At 43.0% G+C, this 23,258-nt stretch overlaps 1 protein-coding gene across 2 annotated transcripts in view; it reads left to right on the top strand.

The window, feature by feature from the left end:
- The first annotated feature begins 1,152 nt into the window (after nt 1-1,152).
- The window catches only part of IL1RAPL1 (interleukin 1 receptor accessory protein like 1), a 949,422-nt gene continuing 927,316 nt past the window's right edge, over nt 1,153-23,258 (top strand). The window contains exon 1 of one of the 2 annotated variants that reach the window (XM_048494984.1): nt 1,153-2,005. The gene's annotated coding sequence lies outside the window, so the exon portion shown is untranslated. Of the gene's footprint in view, nt 2,010-23,258 lie in introns of both variants that reach the window. The other variant, XM_048494983.1, reaches the window with a different exon arrangement.

The following is a 23,258-nucleotide window of genomic DNA, read 5'->3' as shown; positions in this document are numbered from 1 at the left end:
AGCTTGTGGGTGTGAGGAAAATACTGCCTGGAGGTTGCTCCTGTCCTCTGTTTCAGGTCAGAGATCATGACACTCTCTCTTGGCAGTGTAAGGGCTGGTTTCATTTCTAGTAACAGTTATATAGTTAGGATAGTGGCAACAGGTCTACTTTACTTCCTCCCCTTTGAATGAAAGGGAGTACAGTAGTATGAATCACCCTGGCAATCTTTTACTTCCCGCTTGATCCTTAACTATGTGTGTGCAGAATTCCCATTAATTTATATGGAGTTTACTGCATGTTAAGTCATTTTAGGATTCAGTCTCCCCTCTCATTTCCCTCCTCTTCACAACCTCCCACACATAGTTACTCATGGAAGGCATCACTGCCTTCTCTGTCTATATCTAGATTGTGGGGGTGGGGGTAAGAGGCAGGTGAGAAATTTTCAATTGTAAAATTTAACAGAGCAGTTGTTTAACATTTCAAACATCTGCAAATTTCTTTGGTGAGGTAATTAAAATTCCTAATTAGAAACACCTTGCAGCTTCTGTTAGCCTTAATTGGCAATAATGCAGCAAGGTTTTGTTACCTATTTTCAGAATTGTTAGAGGGATTTTTTTTCAGAGTAAAAAAGGAAGATTTTTTTTTTTAAAAAAAAATCCCAGTTCCCACACAGTTCAGAGAGTTCACACAAAGAAGATCCCATGGCAACAGCAAGGCCCACAGTTTGCTTTATAGAGTCAAAAAATAAATATCCAAGAATAGATAATGCTTTTTTGCTTTTATAAAACAACCCTTCATTGGAGAAATGGGGGGGGGGGGGTGGCAGTCAATCAGTGTGGATCCTCTGTACCCTGCTGTTCCTTCTTGCTGGTACTGCGACTTCACTCTCCCTGCTCCTGTGAGGAAGGGACAAAAGCGACAGTAGGTCTCTGATGCTGGTGGACAGTCCTGACATCTTTCTTTGCTATTTCTCTCCCCCAAAGGCCAGTCTTCTTTCCACTAATGCTTTGCAGAGAGGCAGTAGAGTGAGGATTGCCTAGTACTAAAGTATCCATTGGGTGGCAGTAACAGTATCTTCTTTATGACTTGCAGCAAAGGAGAGAATGCATTCAATCAAATGAGCCGATCTTGTAGAAACACTGGAATCGTTTATATGCATTGCAGTTTCTCTCCCTCTCTGACTGCCTGCCTTTCTCCCTCCCTTCCTCTTCCTTAGGATATTTGGGGTGGATTGCTTTTATTCATCACAGGACCAGCTATTTGGGTTTTGTTCCCTTGTCATTTTCACAGAAGACTAACATCCTTCAGGGCAAACGGACAACTGTGGGATATTCCTCCCCCTCCTATTTGGCTTAATTTGGCTTAAACCCTGCTTGTTCAATTGGGAGTTTTAGGACCCAGGAGACATCTTTTCAAACAGCAGGGGCTGTGTGCTTTCCACATAGCAGTACAGTACAAGGAAAATCCCGTCGGATCCGTGATTGTAGGATACTTGTGAAATATACATAGGATTCTTGCTTTCTTATGGCTGCATGATAGGTTTGGAATTTTTATTTGTGCACCGAGAGATTTTGAAAAGGCTGTATGCTAACAATCCAGGATTCTTATTCTTGCCCTAGAGCATACAGACTTCTGAGGCTATCAATTTTTTCTCGTGCTTTTCCCCTCTCGAGCAAGCTTCTCTTCACTCCCGGCTTTTTTCCTTCTTAAATTTTAATTTCTGCTTTCCACTTGGATTGTACCATCCGTGAGCAACCTGGCCACTTCGAGAACTAGCAGAAGGCAAATCTTGCAAAGGATCTTTAGTTCTATATGGAATTATCGGCTTGGATGGTGAACTTGGCACTTGTGAATGGGCATCTCCTTCGCCTTATTAATTGCTAGCAAAAACCGGAAAAAAATCCCGAAGGAGTTTTTTTTTTAAAAAAAAGCAAAACAAAACGTGGATTCCCTGACTACGCATTGTGATGACCAGCAATTACCTTACTGACTGATACCAGGAGACGAATAATTTGCAAGACTGTGGTGGGTAAGGTCATCTTTTTAACGTATATAAAAAGCCCACGAGAGGCAATGCTAAACTTAGTACCTTGTAATTGAAATGACTACTTTCATAATTGCTGCATTATACTGGAATGGAGGAGCATCTAGCTATTATTGGCAGTTCATTGGAACTACTGCAGTAGGTATTTTTGAGAGTACATTTTGTGATAAATCCAAGTATGAAGGAGGGTTTTTCCTTCCGTAACCCTGCTCATATGATGGTGGATATTAGGCTGGGCAAACTTACTCTCCCTGCCCTGCATCAGATGTATTTTTGGTCAGAAGGATCTACAGCAGTTAGGAAGAACACTCAGCAACAGAACCTATTTAATATGAAATGGTTTAGAGATAAGGTCCCCCCCCCCCCCCCCCACACACACACACTGTGCAGCATTCTGTTGGAGCTGTAATGGAGATAGAGACCCTGATTTCTGGTCAAGTTGGTGAACTTTAAAGCACAAATCCACCTTAATTGACTTTACTGATGTAAGGATAAAGCTACTGATGATGTATGGTGGCCTGAATCCTGTTTGGATTGTCAGAAGAGAGCCAAGAAGGTGGCAGGTAGTGAGGAATGCACCAAACATTTCAGATTGTCCTTGGTCACTTTGTATTCCATCTGCCCTGGAAAACAGATTTCTTTCTTTTGTATCCAGTAACTTGTCTCTTGAAGCCTGGAGACCCAGCCACGTGCAAAGAAGCTGGAAATCTATAAGTGGAGTTCAGGTCTTGCCATCTTTCCCTGCAGTTCACTGGAGCAAATGGTGTGCAGGGTACTTAACAGTGGCATGGAGTAGAAAGGGGAAACATTCCCTGAGTGCAAAGCAGCTCCCCATTGTTAAACCTCTCTCTGCAAAAATGCATTTTGATAAGAGATATGGGGAGGGAGAGTGATTTAGGAACCAATAGTGATGACGTGGTGCAATGCAACGCGCTGCAATGCTAAAGTTCTGTCGTGTGTGCTGGAATAAAGACTCCCATGTACAGCTGGTGGTTCATGCATAATGGATGGAAGAAGAGACACCACTCTATCCTGGAGAAGATACATAGTTGTGCCTGATCAGTAATGATGTAACTTGATCGTTTCTAATAACATAATCATACAGTGTATCTATCACTTGAGTTAACTTTGGAAGGCTCCTGGTAACTGATTGCTGAAATAATTTACTACAGGAAAAGGCTGGGTTTCTCCTGTTTTCTTCCTTAGCATAACAGTTCTTTCAGGGACATGACATCCTGGTTGTTAGCCACACCTGTTTAGAAGGGCATTTTAAAAAATTAAAAGAATTCCCTCACCATTGCCCAGGTGAACTGATCTGGTTGATTCCTGTTCAAAAAGGTGACCCAGAAATAATCTCTGTGTGAAGTAGAGATGGTTGAGTTGAAGTGCAGCCACACCCAATGAAAGCACCTGTAAAGAACTGGAATAAATCAGTTTGAGTGGTGTTTTGATTTAAGATATACTTGATATTAACCTCCACCTAGTTGTTTCAGCTGCTGGGTTGTACCTGGTCAGGTAGTGGGAAATGTGCTTTGGGCCTGAAACATTCTACTGATCAGAGAACTAGGGAAAAGTGACTTTATTGAGCACCCCAGCATACCTGTTAAGTTGAAATCATAACTCAGGACTTGGGTTGAGTCTTCCCAACAGGAAGTATGCTAGTAGAGTAAATGTGGTTCTGGAAAAATGTAATGTAGATAGATTTTCAGAGTAAAAAAAAGACCAAAGAGCATGATAACTTCACGTAGTTAAATGGAAATAACAAAAGGTAACAGATGGTGGGGTTTTTTTTAATCCTTTATGCTGGTATCGTAATACAAGGAAAAGCTATCAGTGTATCAGTTACCATTATAGTAGCTTCAGTGCTGTGGTAAATCTTGGGAAAAACTTGAAAAGGAAGTATGGAGAAACCTTTACTGTGCCTGTGGCCATTTCCTTCTAGGCTCAATGAAGAAAGGAATAAAGATCAACTAAAGAGTGTATCAGTTAGGAAGAACTGAGAAAACTGGAGTTCTCCTGTGCTTGAGAAGTCAAATTTGCTTCTTTGTCAGATGTGGGTGGGTAAAAGGTACCAGCTATTTTCAGTAACTTTGCAAAGATGCACAGAGCTTGGTTTGAAATCTTAGTCTGTTATGCAATCATACATGTCTATTTTAAATTTGGCTCCCCAGTTGGCGCAATCTCATCTCTCTTTTTTTCTTTTTTTCTTTTTTTGGAGGACAAACTGAGACAGTAATAAATTGTACTAATGCATGTTACACCTTGGCATTCATGGAATATATTAAGTAAATTGGAAAATATGGATATGAAATTAACTCCTGTTTTCATCCTTCAGGGGTCAGAATAACACTACAGCAACTCCTAAGCACTATTATCTCTTCTGTAATTTTCAGAAATTCCCACTATCACTTCCCTTCCATCTTCTTATTTATTGTATATTCACTTAATCGTTAATTACTTGTAGGTTTCCTGGTTGTTTACATTGTCAGAATAGCAATTCTCTAGAGAATCTGTTACAAATATTTTGTGAAAGTAACATTTTGGGAAAACAGGGAAACACAGATGCAAGGAGGCTTGTAGAATTTAAGAATATCCTTATAACCTCCATAAATATTTGCAAGGATGTTGTTCAGGGTATTGAGACTTGTACTTTGTTCATGACTAGGTTCTGATAAATCCACAGATGTCTTAGAATTAGGTTACAATCAATTTTAAGTTTTGGGTTTTTTTGGCAACCACTAATCTAAATTTTACCTCGCATAACATCAAGATACCTGTCTGGTATAAGTTGTATATAATATTGTCTTCTGCTAGGCAGTAGACAACTTGGTGGAGGAAAAACTTGTAAACTAAAAAAAAGTTTACAAATAGGACTCTTCTTGAGTTTTGTACACCCAAGGTATAATTCAAGGCCTAATAACATCAATAGTAATCTTGCCATCAATGTCAGCCTAAAAATGAGTTAGGCGGTTTCAGGAGTGATAGATTTTTTTTAAAAAAAAAACCTCAATTGGTTTAAAGAGCAGGGTTTGAAGTACTTTCTTTTGAGAAGGAAGCTTGAGAGATTTTGTTTCCTTATAGTACAGTAGGCTTGATCTATGGATGAAGGGAAATCACTGTCAAATGATTTATAGAAAATTCCTCAGGCAAATTTCTGATTAAACTTGCATAGAATAATCCCTTGGTTGATATTTCTGTAACATACATACTAGTATATTGTTGGTAGGAGTAAGATGCCATTACTTTTGTTTTACCACAGAGATATAACCTAGCTAATTGCTGAAAGTATTTTGATACTCTTAGATGCTTTGCAGCAAAGTGTTTATATCTACTTAAATGTTTTATAACTAATTTAATTTTTAGTGCTTGGCCAACCTCCCATTTTTACTAAGCAGACTTCTTTATAATTTATGGTAGCTGAAATAACCAAGCCCTGATTAATATGATTAAAAATTAGCAACTTATCTAGTGGTGCTCAAGTTATAAAGTGTAATTATAATAACTCCATTCACACAGCCATAGATATGGATGTGTCAGCATTTTCATTATGAGACCCTATCATGTTGCCATCTATCATGTTAGAAAGCAAGGAAAGAAGTATTTACATTAAAGACCCAAACAGCATTCATGAAGCATAGCTTAGATAGCTATTTCTGTATATTTAGAAACCCTTACAGCAAATATAGTTCACCAATTCAATTATGGGTATATTTTACTTTGCAGTGTAAGCAAATATAGATTAGGAATAGGCCACAAGAAGGATGAAGAGATAATTAATGCGTTTATTGATTATAAATAGTTTGGGGAAAAGGGGAAGATAAATATTGCCTCTACATAAGACATTTTGATAATGGAAGCTAAGAAGTGAGCATCCTTTAAAACTGTGCACAATGTCATGATGCAGCTGTCTCTGTTCCATAAAATGTCATTGTGGATACAGCTTTAGAAAGCTTATGTTTTTCTTCTGCCTCTTATTTGTCCCACTGACCTGTTAGATGATTATAGAATTGGTCTGTACTGCATATGGGTACTGAGTACTGCCTAGCCCTAGTTAGTACTGTGCTGGGGTTTGCCATTTTTTGAAATGCATACGGACGGCTCCCCGGGCCCATCGGAGACGCAAGGCGGACGGAAGGGAAGGGCGAACCCCCCACCCCGGCCGACTCGGTAGCTGAAACTCCCAGGCAACCGGCCGCCTGGCAAACGCCTCGGCCGGACGGGAATCCCTGGCAGCACGCGAAGGCCTTGCACGGCCCAACAGGCTGACAGAAGGAACGCCCCACCAAGGTGATTCGGCATGGCCGGTGAAGCCTCGGTTCATAGGCCGCGACGAGCGGCAGAAGAAACAACGCCTTCACTAAGGTGACTCCCCGCCGCCGGGCGCAGGCCGCGCTGACCGCACTAAGCAGGGGAGAAGAACGGCCCTTCGGTGACTCTCCGACGCCCTGCCTGCAATCCCATCACACGCCAGCGAAGGTGGGGAGTTCACCCAGGCCCTCGGTCAAGGGCCGCCAGGAAGCTCTGTAAGTCCGCCTTCCCTTTCAATGGCCGGGCCTTGAAAGAGGACCCGGCTCACCGACCAGCCTTTGCCGCTAGAGGCTCCCCGTCGCGATCACCGGCACTTGCCACGGAATACGCCCTCGCTCGGGCCGGGCAGCGGAGGGAAACCCACACTCGCCCCTCGGGTGCAACGGCGCCTCCAGGCGGAAGCCTGGGGCACGATTTAAATGCAGACCTCATTGTTTGGACTTTCTGAATCCTGTGCTTGTTGAACTCTGTGTCAAGAGTTTGCTGAAGCAGGTGTGGGAGGCCAATTCAGGTGGGAAATGTTGGCACATACTCACTTTGAGGTATTTATGTACACTGACACCTTTCTTCAGAGTCACCATGAAGATATACACTCAGTGAGTGCTGTGAAGTGTCATCAGAAATAAGCAAATTATAAAAAACTCTTGGCTTAAAGAAACTTTTTTACATAAGAGCTATGAGAAGAATGGTTATGTTGAGATAGCAAAAGGAAATATTGATTTGAACTGGACAATTGTTTTCTCATCATATAATCCAAAGTGTATATAAAGTCAGTCTAATTCCACATTGGGATATTGGTGGCTTTCAGCATACAGACTCAGAAATGACTAGGTAGTGATTCATCTACTCTGGAATATAACCAGTTTCTGAAGCACTAAGGTTTCAGCAAGGGTGACAGGTGGAAGGAGGGGTTGAAAATAACATTAATGTGCTGGAAAAAAGAAGAAGATGGAAAGGAATAATGTCAGTTGATGATTTCATGGATGGGAGGGACTTTATTCTTGTTGAGAGCCAGTGTGGTATAGAGGTTAAGAGCAATGGATTCATTATTTAGATTGGGTTAGATCCAAGGATTCCTTTCCATCATTAGGTGATGAACCTTTTATTGGGTGAATCTTTTCATCCAACACAATGGCTACAAATATTGTAAAACAGAGTACCTTCGATATGTCACATTTTGTAAGTAGAACTACTTGACTTTTGCAGCAAGCTTTGTAAGTAGAACTACTTGACTTTTGCATTTGCAGTGTTTCCCAGTTCATGTTTTTAACATATTTGATGTGCATACTTTCCACATATTTGGTCTGGTTCAAGCATCGGCTCCTCAGAGCTGCTGCACACCGCATATATGATACTGGTGTGCAGTGGTGGGATTCAAATTTTTTAGTAACAGGTTCCGATGGTGATGGGATTCAAACAGTGGTGTAGCGCCAATGGGGCTAGGTAGGGCATGACGGGGGTGTGGCCAGGCATTCCAAGGGCGGGGTATTCCTGGGCGGGGCTGTGGCAAGGGCGCAGAGTGCACGCCCCAGGTGCAGTTGCCCTTCGCCCCACCTCTAGATTCAAATAATGACTGTTTAAAGTATTTAAAAAGCAATATACCAAAAGGTAGTATATTATTTCTCCTTTATATAATTATATTGATTGATTTCACATAGCCAACATAAGTAAGGAGAGAAACCAAAACTTACAATTGTTAAACATATTTACAAACATATCTAATTGTGCTCTATCTCTGTATCAACCTCTAACTAAAATGTCCCATATTGCCTCCCACCTTCCCATATTTCCCTCTCTCCTACTTTCATACTTCCTTCAGATTCCTATAACTACTTCTTTATCTATTCCACTGAAAGAAAACTAACATAGGAGAGATCTCTTAATCTAAAAGAGTAGCTTAAACTCCTCTTCCAATATAAACTTCAACTTTGAGGAAAAAGAAAATGAAAAATCTTTATCCATACAATACTTTCCCAACTTTTTTATACCAATGAACAAAAAAAATAGAATTATCATGTATTGTATTATTTCATACAGTTCATTACACACATGGGGGGGGTGCCATGGGGGCAGGTGGACATGGGTCAAGAGGGGGCCCTAAGGGGGGCTTATTTTGCATCCCCCCACTCTGATGAGACTTGTTGTACCCAGGGACAGAGATTACCCCTTTGTATCATGTGGAGTTAATCATTAATAACCTGCTCTGTGAACTGAAAGTGGGCCTCTTAGGCAACCAGGGCTGCTTGCACTGCTGAGGGTGTGAGCGGACCCCAGAATGGCTGCAGCCCGCCATACACTCCTGGGGGTTGAAGGGCATCATGGGTGTGACTTCCTTGTCCCTGTGCAGTTCCACAGGAGAGAACATAAGTGTGTGAGTGAGCCAGCGGTAAGGTGCTTCAAAGCCGCCTCCAACCCATGTCATTTTAATAGGCTGCTTAAAAAGCCTCGGCTCATTGAGCAAGTCAGGAAAACATCATTTCCACCAATTTCAGAGGGAAAGCATGTGGCGCTGCCTAGATGCAGAGAGGCGTGAAATATAAGTGACAGCACTCCTGGAACAATTGTTCTACTGTCTCCAGGACGCTTGTTTTGGCCCAAAGCAGAATGGGCTCTTCTTTAATTAACAAACCAAACAAAAGTTAGAATGCTGTTGTGGTTTTCGATTACTTTTTGATGGGCCCCTTTCCCCTTTAATGACCCTCAAATTGGTGTAATGTGAGGAGAATGGAAGATTTTAAACAGAATTTCTTATATCCACATCGCATTAACTGCGTGGTAACAATTGCTGTTTGTATTCTTGGTCAAACGGCATACCACTTTTATGAATTTACTCACCTGTTTTTTCTTTTAAAAATAGTGGTTCCAAATGTTATGCTATAGCAATGGGTTTTATGCTGATGTAGTGATATAGCCACTACCAATGGGACACAAACAGTTGTGTCTGAAATGTTAAATTCTGGAAGTTTGGTAACGAGCAATCAAAAGTATTTACATCTGAAATGCTTAAATTAAACTCTTATAGCAACTGGCAGCCAAAATGATTTACATGCACACTGAAAGGGCCCTGTGCAATAGATGGATTCCCTTCTTAAAGAAATCAGGGACAATTGTTGCAATTGAGTTAGTTTTAATGAAGCATTATTCTTAAATTCTTGAATTTTTTTCTTGAATTGTTGAAGCAACTTCAAAATATTTCCATCTTGCATATAAAGGTGTTATAAATGAAATAGATAAACAATAGTTAATATAAAACTCATCTAGGTCTTCAAACCTAGCCTTTTAGCTAGTAAACCATTTTTCTGGCTTAGGGCCTTTGTGGATTTTGCCATTCTGCACAGTAAAATCCAGCTGCAAAGAGCATTGAAAGGGAATTGAAAATATTCTTCATGTGGAAGGGGCTCTGTCAGTAATTGTTGAGATTTAATTTTGGCCAATCTTAAAAAGAGAGAGAGAGAGAGAGAGAGAGAGAGAGAGAGAGAGAGAGAGGGACTGTGGAACCGAGATTGATGATACTAGACCAATCTTAGGAATATGCTTGAAACATGATTGTATCATATAACAAAGCATATGATGTTTTTGTGATTTGTTTTGTCAGCTGACAGAACCAGTCATTAGACAAGAATGTGACTGTATTTCAAATGACACACTAATCTGATTTTACAAACCCATTTTGATTATACACCCCCCCCCCCTTTAGTATGGATATCCAGATACAGTTATCTCACTAAAAGTAGAATTCAAGGACAGTTTTCTGGGAATATCTGATTGTCATAATTCAGTAGGATTCTGAGTAAACCTTACGAATGCACTTTAACTGTCATTAGAAGGAAGCTCATAAACTGTGCTTACAATGAGAGTTGCATCCTGGTTTATTAATCTTAGTTTGTAGTAGCTTGGGCTACCTAATACATCCAGGAATGTATGAACCATGATTTAATTCTTGCATGTGGTAGCACTACCACTGGACAGAGTTGCAGGTGCACAATGGCAAAAAGTAAACCTTTTTTTGCTCATTCCATTGTTGGGTCAGGAAGAACTTCAGTTTTTGATAGACACTGGTTAGTTTTGATGATTTTGGTCAGCTAACCGACAGTTTAATGACCTATTGTTAGGGTTTGATGGTTAATTGCAACATCTGAGCATAACGGTGATGTTAATGAACCTATGTCGTGTTATGAATCCTCATAAAGATTCACGGTTTGGAGAAAAGAAACTCAAATAATAGAGTGTTTTCAAACATACTGTGACTTGGCAAGAAATAAATGCCTATTTGGTGTGTTGATGCTGGAAATAGTGGAAAGGTGGGACAACCCTAGCAAAAAAAGTCAAACTAATACTGTGGTGGGTGGGTCTGGAAAACTAAATAAAAAGAATGGTCTGGAAAACTAAATAAAAAGAATGCAGAGAAACAGAGTGTGGGGAAAGTACAAGAAAAAGTTAATAGGATAGAATACCAAAATCATAGAATGCTAGATTATCAGAACAAATTTGAAGTCAAGAGTAGCCAACAGAAAATAATGCTACTTACGCAAATGGGAATAGATTCAACATGCATATGGGTATGTTTTCCTGTCTTCAAATAATGGTAACTCAACATGACCTATGGATTAATGACCTATCATTACAACCTGCTCAGGTCTTCCAAACTTCCTTATAAATTCAATCCATCTCATGTTAGGTCTTCTGTTTTCCTGCCTTCAAACTTTTCCCAGCCTTATTGTTCGTTCCAGTGAGTCTTATCTGCTCTCAATGTTACAAAGTACAATAGTCTTCATTTTTGTTTCGCAAGTATCTAGAAACCACTACTTGTCTTTGGATTCAGAAAGCACTGATTTGTCTTTTTGGGCAGCCCGCAGTATTAGTAAAACCCTCCTCCAACAACACATTTCAAATGACTCAACTTTCTAGTCAACTTTCTTCACTGTCCAACTTTCACACCCATACATAGTAATAGGGAATAACATGGTAGGAGTTAACTTGGATCTTGGGTTTCCAAATGACACATCCTAGCACTTAAGAATCTTTTCCAACCATCATTATTAAAATAGGGAAACTTGTAAAATGTTAAGACCAGTAAATTATTGTGAACATTGGTTCTCATTTGATTCCACCAACAGCAAGCCATAATAAATCTTTATGCTCCATTTCTTTCTGCATGGGAGAGAATACCTCGGTTCTGGAAAGGCATTTTCATCAGGTGGACCCTTTACCAAGCATTTTGCTGCCATAGTGATCAGCTTAAGGAGAAAATCTGTCAAAGTACCCTTAAATAACATGACAAAACTCCCTGTGACTTATTTTGCAAAAAATCAACCCGTTAATCAATTTTATAATTATGCTTTTTTTAATCTCTGGTAGATGGAGTGCACCTCTGCTATCTTTATGTAATTCTTGTGTTCAATAATGTATATCTATTAAAGGATAATCTTGCATCTCACTGGCCGTACACTGCACCTCTATTTTCTTACCGCCCACCAACAATAGAAATTTTTAATTGAAATGCTCACTGCTGTGTGTATGTTCATAATGCAGGTTCAAGTACCTGGTATTCAAGGTAGTGGAGATTTAAATTTCAGATAGGTAATGTAGTTTCATTAAAGTCTTTGAACTATGTACTTTTAAAAAAAGAAGGCAAATATTAGAGGGCCATGGAATATGGGAAGACAAAGTGAATTCTGGGTGCTTGTTAAAATATCCCAAGAAAGTTTTCAACCCAATAGCATTGTCACCATAATGCAAAGATTATGGAGGTCAGCATGTGGTGAAACAGCACTTACAGAACCAACAAGAACAGCCCCCCCCCTCCCCCCAACTAGTTTGCTTCTTGTGGTAGAATGCAGGTAATGTCAATTACATGTCTGTTGCCTCTTAAATTGTTTATCTAAATCATTTTCTGTGTACATTTCAGTGATTATTGCCTAACCAACTGGATTGGGTATGGGTTTATCTATTTTTAACTGTAAGGAGTAAGATGGGAAAATGAAAGTGCTGGAGTCTTCTATTATCTGTTGCTAGTCTTTTCTTCATCCAGGAGGGAATCTTCTGCATTGTTAGACCCCTTCATAGTAATTCTATAATTTTGGCAAATAAGACTAAAATGGACAAAAAAATCACTGAGCAATTTCAAGACAACACAAACCCTTTCAAGGTTACCCCATGACACACAATCCATCTAGTAAATATCTGCCTTTATTGTTGGGTTTTAGTAGCTGTTATGGTTCGATAGTAGTGTGGAAAGGAAAATTGCATTGTACACACACACACACACACACACAGACAGACAGACACACACAACAAGCATTATAGACTGAACTTCTGTATATACATTGACTTGATCAGATGTACGAAGAGGGTAAAATGAGATAATGAGGCTATTTTAAATGTGGGTTGAGAAACACCGAATGTTGATGATCGCTTAAAAAATAATGAACACTCATTAACTGCTCAATCTAGAACCCTCAGACCTGAGGACAGCACTACTGTAGTCAGCTTTGCCATCTTCAGAGGATTCCTTCCACTGGTATATGGAGAAAGAAAGTCCTCCTCGCTGCTGGAAAATGGCACCTGAGAGAATCCAGGCTCTGCACTTCCTGTCCCCTCATTCATGGGCCTGGCCATGCCCCCCAAGCACCCCTTATAAGCTTTGTGAACCCGGTTGCTGCTCCCCACAGCCTGGGGAGAGTACTCTACCGGTTCTGAGACATGCTTTTATAAGCATGGAGGCCGGGCAGGGCTTGATGCATTCATTGGTTCTACCTCCTTAATTTTAATTCTAAGAATTGGTCTTTTCTATTAATAGGATCAGTGTTTCACATTTTAGTTCAAACTCGTTACATTTGTGAATGGCAAGTCTGAATATATGTATGAGTATCACCTACAAGATCATATGACCCAAAGCCATCTTGTTCAGCGAGGAGAGGGTCACACACCAATGAAATGCAATGGTGAGTGACAAAGTGTGTGATTGCCACGTACCACAGTGCATAAGCTTGAGCCAGGACTTCGCCATCTGTTTAGTGGTTGAATTGGATGACCTACAACCAGACATCTATAGATCATCAGAACTACAAGGATGGATATTATCTACCAATAAAAATTACCGAAGCTATGATCTTGTATGGATAGCTACTATCCCTTCCTTCCCTTACAGATTTCTCTTAGCACAAACCACAATATATGACAGTTTCGGCAAGTTGGTTGCCATTCAGTTTAGCTTAATTTCAACTGACTGTTTCCATCCAAGGGCAAATCGTGGAAGCTCTCTGTCACCCCAAGTGTAATAATCTGATACTCAGTACTCATGTACAAAAAATGCACTCAAAGTACATGCACTCTAGTACACTTACTCTAGTTAGTACATGCACAAAAAACAGATGTACTCTAGTACAAACAGCCAAAGCAGCTGGTAATCTCAGAAGGATGTTATGACCTATCCCCTGGTCCAAGCCCCGAAGCAGCAGCAGCAGTAGTAGTAATAATGCTCAGGACTCATATCCATGCAGTGAAGATACATCTTTAGACACCCTATCCCGTATGAGTAGAATTTATGTTAACCAGACAGGGGCTAATTATATTACTAAATGTAATACACACTGGAGCCAAGGGAAAAGCACAAAATATCTACTGGTAGTTTATTTAATTTGTCGTGAATGATCTGGTTCTTCAACTTTCTTCACAGTTTTATGGCACAACATAACAGAAAGCCAAGGCAGATCAGAGATACATACATTTAAAATCACTACCTTTTGGACCGCTCGCATCGGCAATTAATGGTGGCCTGGAGACGCAAAAACGCCGCCTCCAGGCCGCCATTTGCACAGGGCTTAGCCGCATCGCGAACAAGGCTTATTCTCGCCGCTCGGCCAGTCCGGCCGGGCGCTTTTTTTCCCCAGAGCTTGGAAGCGCCTGTGGGGAACGCTGCCGCGGAAGCCGCTGCCGGTGCTTAACAGCAGCGGCTTCACGCACGCCTCCCCACCCCACCTGGCACCTACATGGTCTCCGGGCCTCCTCGCTGCCGCCAAGGCCCGGGGACACGCCTCACCTGGCGCCGCTGAGCAGTGGGCGCCAAGAGGGCCAGGGCGGTCCCCAGGCTTCCTGGCGACAAAGGCTGGAGGTCTCCGGGACATGCCGGGTCGGGCCGGGCGCTGGCGCTTCCATGGTGCCGGGTGCTCCGGCTGTTTCCAGGACCGCCTGTGCAGGACGCGTCCTAGCGTCGCCGAAGTCGGCGCTGAATAAAAGCTTAACCTAGCCATTTCCACCTCCGTGCGGAAATGGCCTTTGAGAGGTTTAGACTTACAACACAAAACAGATGGACTTTTGTCTTTTTAATTATTTTTGAGAGGAACAGCTCCCAAACCCTTCCTAGCTATTAAGCACCTAAAATCCCTGCTGGACTCACTGTTTAACCAGGGTACCCTCCAGAGTCCACTGTTGGTGATTCTTTTAACTGTTTTCTCTTTTCTAACATTCCAATCTTTCTCCCTCTCCTTTTTCGACAGTGACTGGTTATTTCCAGAGAAAGCAAACTTGTCTACCGCAAGTATATTTCCATAATAAAATGTGCACTGACAGAGAACAGTTCCCTGTTTCTGTCTTTGTTACTCAGTGTTTGCTGCTGACATACTAGCAGTTGCAGAGAGGATGGTATCAACTGAACCATTACCACACCAGTTTTAATACAGAACCTCCCAATAAAGTCTTGAGCATCTGCAGGAATGGTCCTAGATAAAATCCCACTAAACTGGATTCATTCTTTTTTCCATGCAGGGTCAGAATGTTCAATGTCTCTTTTAGTAAGGTGTTATTACATTAGTTTTAATGTATAAAGATAACAGATATATCTCATTGCATTAATGCCGCAAGAGCCACTGACAGAAAGTGAAAAAACTGGGCACACATATGACAAAGCACAGTAGATTTTTTTAAGCATAGCATTTGCTGGATATCAGTGATCCATAGGTGACAACATTTTATGTTTACGGGAGATATTGTATGAATAATAGGATGTGATACAAGTGACAGATATTCAGCCTAGAAGCACCAGAAGTAAACTCTGCTACTTTCTCCACAAGGGAACATGCAAGGTTTCTCTTGTATGCTTGTTCCATAGCTGCAATTATGCATTATATTCTGGGTGGTACGGACAGAATTTTTTAGATCTATCATCTGGTTAAGAAGATTTCATGGTTGTGGAGGAAATCCAAAATGTAAATAACTGGGATTGCTAAATTCTGCTACAACCATAAATCTTTCCAACATTATTAGTTTCCACCCCCTCTTGAATTTGATTAACTTCCAAATCCATCTTGAATTTTAGCATTCTGGTTCTGCCACCAAACTTACCTGCAGTGTTGGGTAGTGCCACAGACCACTGATAATTCTATTAAGAGTAGGCTGACCAGACATCCCACCTTTGGCGGGACAGTCCCGCCTTCTAACAATTCGTCCCGCGTCCCGCAGGTTGCTTCAATTGTCCCGATTTTTGGGAGGCTGCCGCACTGCCTTCTGGGGTGCAAGGCAGTGCAGCAGCCTCCCACGCGCACAGCCGCAGGAGCCAACGACGCGAGGCTCAGGAGAGAGCCTATGCGTCGGACAAGCCCCAGCCACAACCAGCCCCTTTGCCCGAGCACTGGATACTCGAGAGAGAGCCGCTGTGAAGGCCAACCGAAGCCGCAACTAGCTCCCTTGCCCGGCCCTTGCCCACTGGCTCCGTCAACGATGCGGCGCTCAAAAAGGCTAGCACGATGATCAGGGCCCCAGGCAATGCAGGAAGATGAACCAAGCCTAACGGCTGCCCCACGCAGCACTCAAAAAGGCAAGATCGGATCTCAGGTGAATGGAGGGAAGGCAAGTGGAGCGGAGCCCAACAGGTGGGCGACCCGACAACCCAGGGGTCGGCGAGGCAGAGCAACCCGCTACAAAAGAGGCCACAAAAACAAAGGGGGAGAGAAATGACACCCTTCCCCTTCCCTGTCACAGGGTGGGAAATGGCAGCACCCCAGAAGGCAGTGCGCTCCTGCGGCTGTGCACGCATGAGCTCGCGCAGCCGCCTACCCCCCATCCCGGTTCACAAAGGTGACTATCTGGTCACCTTAATTAAGAGGCAACATTTTATAAGGTATTCTGCCAAAGCTCAGAAGCCCCCTATGTAAACATTTACTGCATTCTGATCAGCCTGACCTGATCTACTGGATGAATTTTTTTTCTGGGGTGGACTTTCTACAAAAAATCAGGAGTACATCAAATGTGCAGAATAGGGAAAAGCCCAAATGTAGTTTCTAATCATGTTTGCTATCATAAATTATTTGGGTACTATCATAAATTATTTTGGGTAGCACCTCCATAGCTGCTATATTGAATTAGTGTTCTAACAGTTACGTTTCTCTGGTTGTTAACTGAATAACCTCTGCAGAATTTCTGCAATTTTGTACATTTCTGTGAATTTGTGGACTTCAGCTTGCTGGAATATAAAAATTTGGTTTTGCCTTGCAGTAACTTAACATTTGTTGAGATACACAATCTTAATTGGAATTTACTCATGTCCAGATTTGGTTCCAAGAACATTAACAAAGACACCTGATTTTAATCTGAATTCCATAAGGGATTGTAAGAAATTTTTTTTAACTCATTGTCTGTGTGCAGTGAAAATTTCATATATTGATTACTATTAAGCAGAAGAGATGAAGGTATGTGAAAAAGTTACAAAATATTCCCCACATTGCACGTAGCATACGGTGACCAGACATCCTGCTTTTGGCGGGACAGTACCGCCTTAAGACAATTTGTCCCGTGTCCCGTGGGTTTTTTGAAGTGGGGTGCAAAGCAGTGCAGCAGCCTCCCACGCACGCGGCCGCAGGAGCACACTGCCTTCTGGGGCGCTCCCGTTTCCCACCCGAAATGGGAGCACCCCAGAAGGCAGTGTGCTCCTGTGGCGCGCACGGCCGCCTGCCTACCCGCCTGTCCTGGTTTACAAAGGTGACCATCTGGTCACCTTAATGTAGCACTTGTTTTGATTCCCTTGTCTACCACAAAAGTCATGCATCTCTTGGATCACTCTGTTATGAAATTTTTAAAGGAATGGGTTTAGTTAAGTTGCCATCCTTTTTTCTTTTAAAAATGCCCACCCAACTAGATTTGTTTTCTCCAGCCTTCTCATTCCACTCCAATAAATCAATAATGGGACAAAATAGTCTGGGAGTGTTGGTGATACAGAAGTTTTGGCCAGAGGAAGTATCCAAGTATCCCCTCCTAATTACTTTAACAGCCCAATATAGTAGCCACAGATAGCTGGGAAAGTGCAAGGGATGGTGCCACCCTGCCCCTCTGCCTCCAGAGGACTTCAGGCTGCATGGGAAGGCAGAAAAAACAAAAAACCCAACAACACCCCAGCCACCTGAAGGCCCTCCATGGGCCTACATAGACTTACGCCTCCTGCAGCTTGAAAACTTGGGTTACAGCCAACTATAGGTAGACCCCTAGGAATGCCCCAGCTCACCCCTTCCCTGCACTGATGCAGGAACAGACTCCAACATATCTTGGAACGCTAGCCTCCTTTTCAGGTGGGGCGCCTCCAAGGTCAGCGTGCACCTTCCTGCCTGCCATTTTGCCCACTTTGCTGGCACATTTGCCAACATACCAGTGCAAGCTTATGCTTGGTCAGTTGAACCATCCTTTTCCCCCAAGAATTGGGCTACCCAAAATCAGTACTGTGGAGGTCATACTATTTTAGGAGCAATTGCTCATACTTGTTCAGAAGAAGGTTGGGATTAATTGGGCCAAGTGCAAATAGTCCCCCAAAAGATTCATATTTGACAGTTACCACCATTTTCACAGCACTTAAGAAGGACAGATTGTGGTCCCAACAGCAACAGAGGTATAGCTCCTCCTCTTCCTACAGAAACCATACAGGCCAGGAAACAACCTTAGCCTTCTCAGTTTTTGTTAGCTGTTGCATGAACAGGTGGCTGTAAATTAGGGTTGCTAGTTTTGAATTGGAAAATTCCTGGAGATTTGGGAATAGAGACTAGTGTTTGGGGAGGAGAGGCAGCTCAGGGGTTATAATGTTATAGAGTCAACTCTCTAGAGGAGCCTCTTTCACAAGGAAAACTGATCTCTGTAAGCTGGAGCTCCCTTGTAATTTCAGGAAATCTCTGGGATCCAACTGGATGTTGGCAACTCTAATGTAAAACATACAGCCTCAAGGTGACAAGCATTTTGGATCTTTCAACTGTGAACTATTTTATGTTTATGTTTTCAATATATATGGAAACATTTTTATAAAGCTTGTCAGCTATGTTTGTATTCTAATTAAATGATAAACTTTAATGTTGTTTGTATATGTGTGCATGTCCTATCAAGTCACAGGCCATTTGTGGGTGACCTCTAAGAATTTTGAAGGCAAGAGGTTTTCAGAGGTAGTTTGCCTTTGCCAGCCTTTGCCATAGCAATCCTGAACTTTGGCTGTTTCCCATCTTAGTTCTAACTATGGCAGATCTTACTTTGTAGCCAAGATCTGACAAGATCAAGCTAGCCTGGGTTTTCCAGGCCAGGGCCCTGGATGCCATTATATTACTCTCAAGGACAGTATCAAATCTCTGTTTCCTCAAACCAATCTGAGTTTTTAACATTTAATTTCAGTGCTAATTTTTTTAGGGTTTGTTTTGTATGATTAGTTTATTGTACTGGAAAAGCAGCTTATAAGGATTTATTGAAATGAATTTTGCATTTAGTTTATGTAAAAAGGATGTTTTGGTAGTTTGACCTTTTAATTTAATGAATGTTTAAAATATATTCTAAGTCACTGATTGGGTGAAGTCTATTCATTAAATGTGTGTAATGTGTCCTTATTCTTGTCAGCAAGAATTCTGCAGCAAGAACAAAATAAATTGTGGCATATGATATATCTGCTGAAAAAAAATGCAACATTCTGATATAGATGAGGCTTGAAGGACGAAGTCATTCTTTCATTGGATTTTGTGTAAGTTTGCCAGCACTAGTTGAGATATATTTGGAGGGATTGGGGATGGTGATTGCATAGGGCATGTTTTGCAGAGGGGAAGGACCCTGGTTTATTTATTTATTTATTTATTTATACTTTGGGCTTCTAGACCGCCCCATCCCCGAGGGGCTCTGGGCGGTGTACAGCAGATAATAAATACAATTTTAAAACATCATAAATAGGCTAAAACTTATAAAAGCAGCGAAAACTAGCTAAACATTAGCATTTAAATGTAAAATAAATATAGGCATAGGTGTAGGTGGCGCCCGGTGCCTAATATTAAATTCTTCCACCCCCAGGGAGAACGGTAGGTCTAGATCAGGGGTAGGGAACCTGCGGCTCTCCAGATGTTCAGGAACCACAACTCCCATCAGCCTCCGCCAGCACGGCAAATTGGCCAATTGGCCATGCTGGTAGGGGCCAATGGGAACCGCAGCCCCCGAACATCTGGAGAGCCACAGGTTCCCTACCCCTGGTCTAGATAGATGTTATAGGCCCAGATGTAGAGGCCGGCGGAAGGGCCAGCAAAAGGGGCCAGCGGAAGGGGGCCAGCGGAAGGGGGCACCATCAGCGGCTGGACTCTCCAAAGGCCCGGCAAACAAGTTCGCCTTTGCAGGCCTCCTGGCGGAACTCACCAAGGTCCCGCGAGAGGCCCTAACAGCTGGTGGGAGAGCTGCTCCACCAGGCCGGGCCAGGGCTGTAGCGCCCTGGCCCGCAGGGAGGCCAGCCGCATCATCGAGGGGCCGGGGACCAGGTAGATTGGGCCTCTACCGAACGAAGAGGCCGCGGTGGGAACATATGGGGTGATGCGGTTCGAAGATACCGAGGGTCCCAGGTATCGCCGTAAGGCCTTAAAGGTCAACAATACCCAACACCTTGAAAACGTGATCCGGAACTCTGACTGGGGAGCCAATGTAGTCGGCGCGAAGACACAGGCTGAATATGGTCTCCAACTGGCGCTGTTTGGTGGCAGAGCAGGCGCGCCGACATGTTGGACCAGTTTCACCCTCGATCGAGCGCAAGGGAAGGCCAGCGAGCTTAATTACAATAGTCTAGCCTGGAGGTGACCGCTGCGGATCAGCAGTGGCTAGGTCCGCTTTGGGAGAGGAAGGGCAGCCGCATGGCTCATGGCGAAGGTGGCGGCGCACCGGCGTTATATGGGTACACCTGGGTCTCCATAGAAAGAGATCTAATCCAGGTGGACCCCCCCAGGTTACGCGACAGAGGGGTCGGGCGCCTAATGTGACCTCTCCCACACCGGGCGGGCTGAAAAAAGTCCCGCCTTCAGCTGCCAAGCCAAAGGATCTCCGCCTTCGGGATGGATTCAGCTTTAACTCCTGCTCTGTCGCAACCAACCAGCAACCGCTTCCAGACAATGCTGTAGAGCCGCGAGGGAGCGGCGGCTGCTCCTCCATCGCACAGTAATGAGCTGGGTGTCATCCACATACTGATGACAGACCAGCCCAAAACTCCGCACCAGCTGAGCAAGGGTCGTATTATAGATGTTAAATAATAGCGGGATAATAGCGCCTCTGGGGTACACCCACAAGAAAGCTGGCACTTCGGGAGGCTTTGATCCCCGCGCCACGACTTGCTGATTCTCTGGGCCCCCGGAGAAACGCAGGACAATCCATTGAAGGACCATGCCCCATACTCCGGAGGCAGCCAGGGCGGTGGGTCAAAAGGTCATGATCGACCTATATCAAATGCTGCGGTAAGATCTAACAATACCAGCAGCGCCGATCCGCCTCGGCCGGTATTGTATAATGAGTGTATCTGTGACGGCGACGGTGAACACTCTCCGGGCCCCATGCCCAGCACGGAAGCCGGACTCAAGGGGTCAAATAAAGCCGCATGTGTCATCCAGAAAGCCCCTTGAAGCTGCTCCAGCACCACTCTCTCACCACTTCCTTCCCCAGAAACGAAAAGATTCAGACGGGTGGTAGTTGGCCAGGATCCCTCGGATCTAACGATGGTCTTTTTTTAAGAGTGGGTGGACCTCACTGCCTCCTTCAACCCATCCAGAAAGACTCCTTGCTCAAGGGGAGGCATTGATGATGACTCAACCGAGATGGAAGTCGTAGCTCCTCCCGGCAAGTTTTTACAAGCCAGGAGGGGCACGGATCCAGAGGACAGGTAGTAGGTCTAACAGCAGCTAAGGCCCTGTCAACAGCGGCTTCAGAGAGCAGGGAAAACTGGGCCATACAAGGGCCTGAAGACGGCAAGGGAGCCTCCAGTTCACTAATTGTATCCAACGTAGGAGGAAGGTCCTGGCGGAGCGACGCGACCTTATCCGCAAAAAAGCTCATAAATGCCTCACAGCTAATGCTCAATTGGGAATTTGAAGAACCCTCCGATAAGGAGGTTAAAGACCGAATTATACGAAACAATTGTGCCGGGCGAGAGCTAGCGGATGTGAGAGAGGAGGAGAAGAAAGTTCTCTTCGCTTCCTTCGTCGGTTGGATATAATGCCTCAGAATCTACTTCCCAAAGCAGCCATTTTCTCCAGGGGGACTGATCTCAGTAGCTTGGAGATCAGTTCTAATTCTGGAACATCACAAGCCACCATCTGGAGGCTGACAACCCTAGATCTTGTGTGGTGGAGGTGTCCCATGTGAAGATTAGTGCAAAATGGCAAAAACAGTTTGTGTCACAGCTCCTTGTAACTACCAGCACTAACTATATGGGTCTAGAGTTGGATAAAAAGCAACAAAACATTTTCCAATGTCATGTACTGTTTGACAAAAAAAAATTGCTTAGTGAACAGAGACATATTTTGACTGAAATTCATGAAAATTTGCTCTGTTGTGTTGGGCTAGAACCCCTATCTAGCCCTGCTCAGCTATGTTTAGAAAGACTGGTAGAGAAAAGAATACCAAAGATCATAAAAGCAACATATTGTTGGAACAATGGAATAAGTATTGGAAATATATATATATAAGTTCTCTCCGAACACTGATTTGTGGGAAAATAATTTAAAAATGCTATATAGAAGCTACTTAACACCAAACTATCCAAAATAAATTAAAAAAACAACTCTGCACGAACATTCTAAGGGCATACCAAGCCCTTACGCTACAGACATGCTGCATGAACATTCTAAGGATGACAGTTAAATACAGCCAGCTTCATGGCCTGGTGCGCCAGGAAAAAGACCTGGCTCAGGCATGGACTTTCGGTGATTTGAAGGTCCGATTACCTGCCCAGAACAGGGAGGAAAGTCATGTGAAAATTTGGGGGCGATCCATCCAGCTGTTTCGGCGTTAGGGCGTGACTAACAAAGTCACTGTTAGCTTTTTATATATATAGATATTTAACCAGTGCTACTGTTATTGATTGTAACCGTGATGATTTTGATTTTATGCTTATGAAAATTTTAATAAAGAAATAGGTAGAAAGAGGGTAAATGAGCAGCAGTACGACCGGCAGAAGGGGGCAGCCAGCATCAGAAATGGGCTGGAGGGAGGCAGGTGAGCAAATGGCCAAACGTCCCCTATGTGACACATTTGAGTCATATCTGGGGTGCAAATCCCCTTGGTTTCACATCTGGATAGCAGCAATACCAGGCCCCCTGATTTCTATGTCGGAGACTTTCAAGATATCAGAAAAATATGGTTTTGTAAACATGCTAATGAGAATTAAATTATGTTCCAGGAGGCATTGAATTTTGAAAATAGTAGAGTATCTAAAAAGTCAAACTAAGACAAACCCTTTGCTCAGGCACCTAAGAGTTCATAGGCTCTAGGAGTGGGATGGAAAAATTTGTGGCATGAACAAATTATTCTCTTCTCCATTAATTTCTTATGGGTCCCAGCTTGTATATCTATAATTACTTTATGTCTGTACCGTGTTTCCCCGAATATAAGACAGTGTCTTATATTAATTTTTGCTCCCAAAGATGCGCTATGTCTTATTTTCAGGGGATGTCT

Source organism: Sphaerodactylus townsendi, linkage group LG04 (assembly GCF_021028975.2).
Source record: "Sphaerodactylus townsendi isolate TG3544 linkage group LG04, MPM_Stown_v2.3, whole genome shotgun sequence".
Classification (NCBI taxonomy): domain Eukaryota; kingdom Metazoa; phylum Chordata; class Lepidosauria; order Squamata; family Sphaerodactylidae; genus Sphaerodactylus; species Sphaerodactylus townsendi.
The sequence above is the reverse complement of the archived record's forward strand: the minus strand, read 5'-3'. Positions and strand labels throughout refer to the sequence as shown.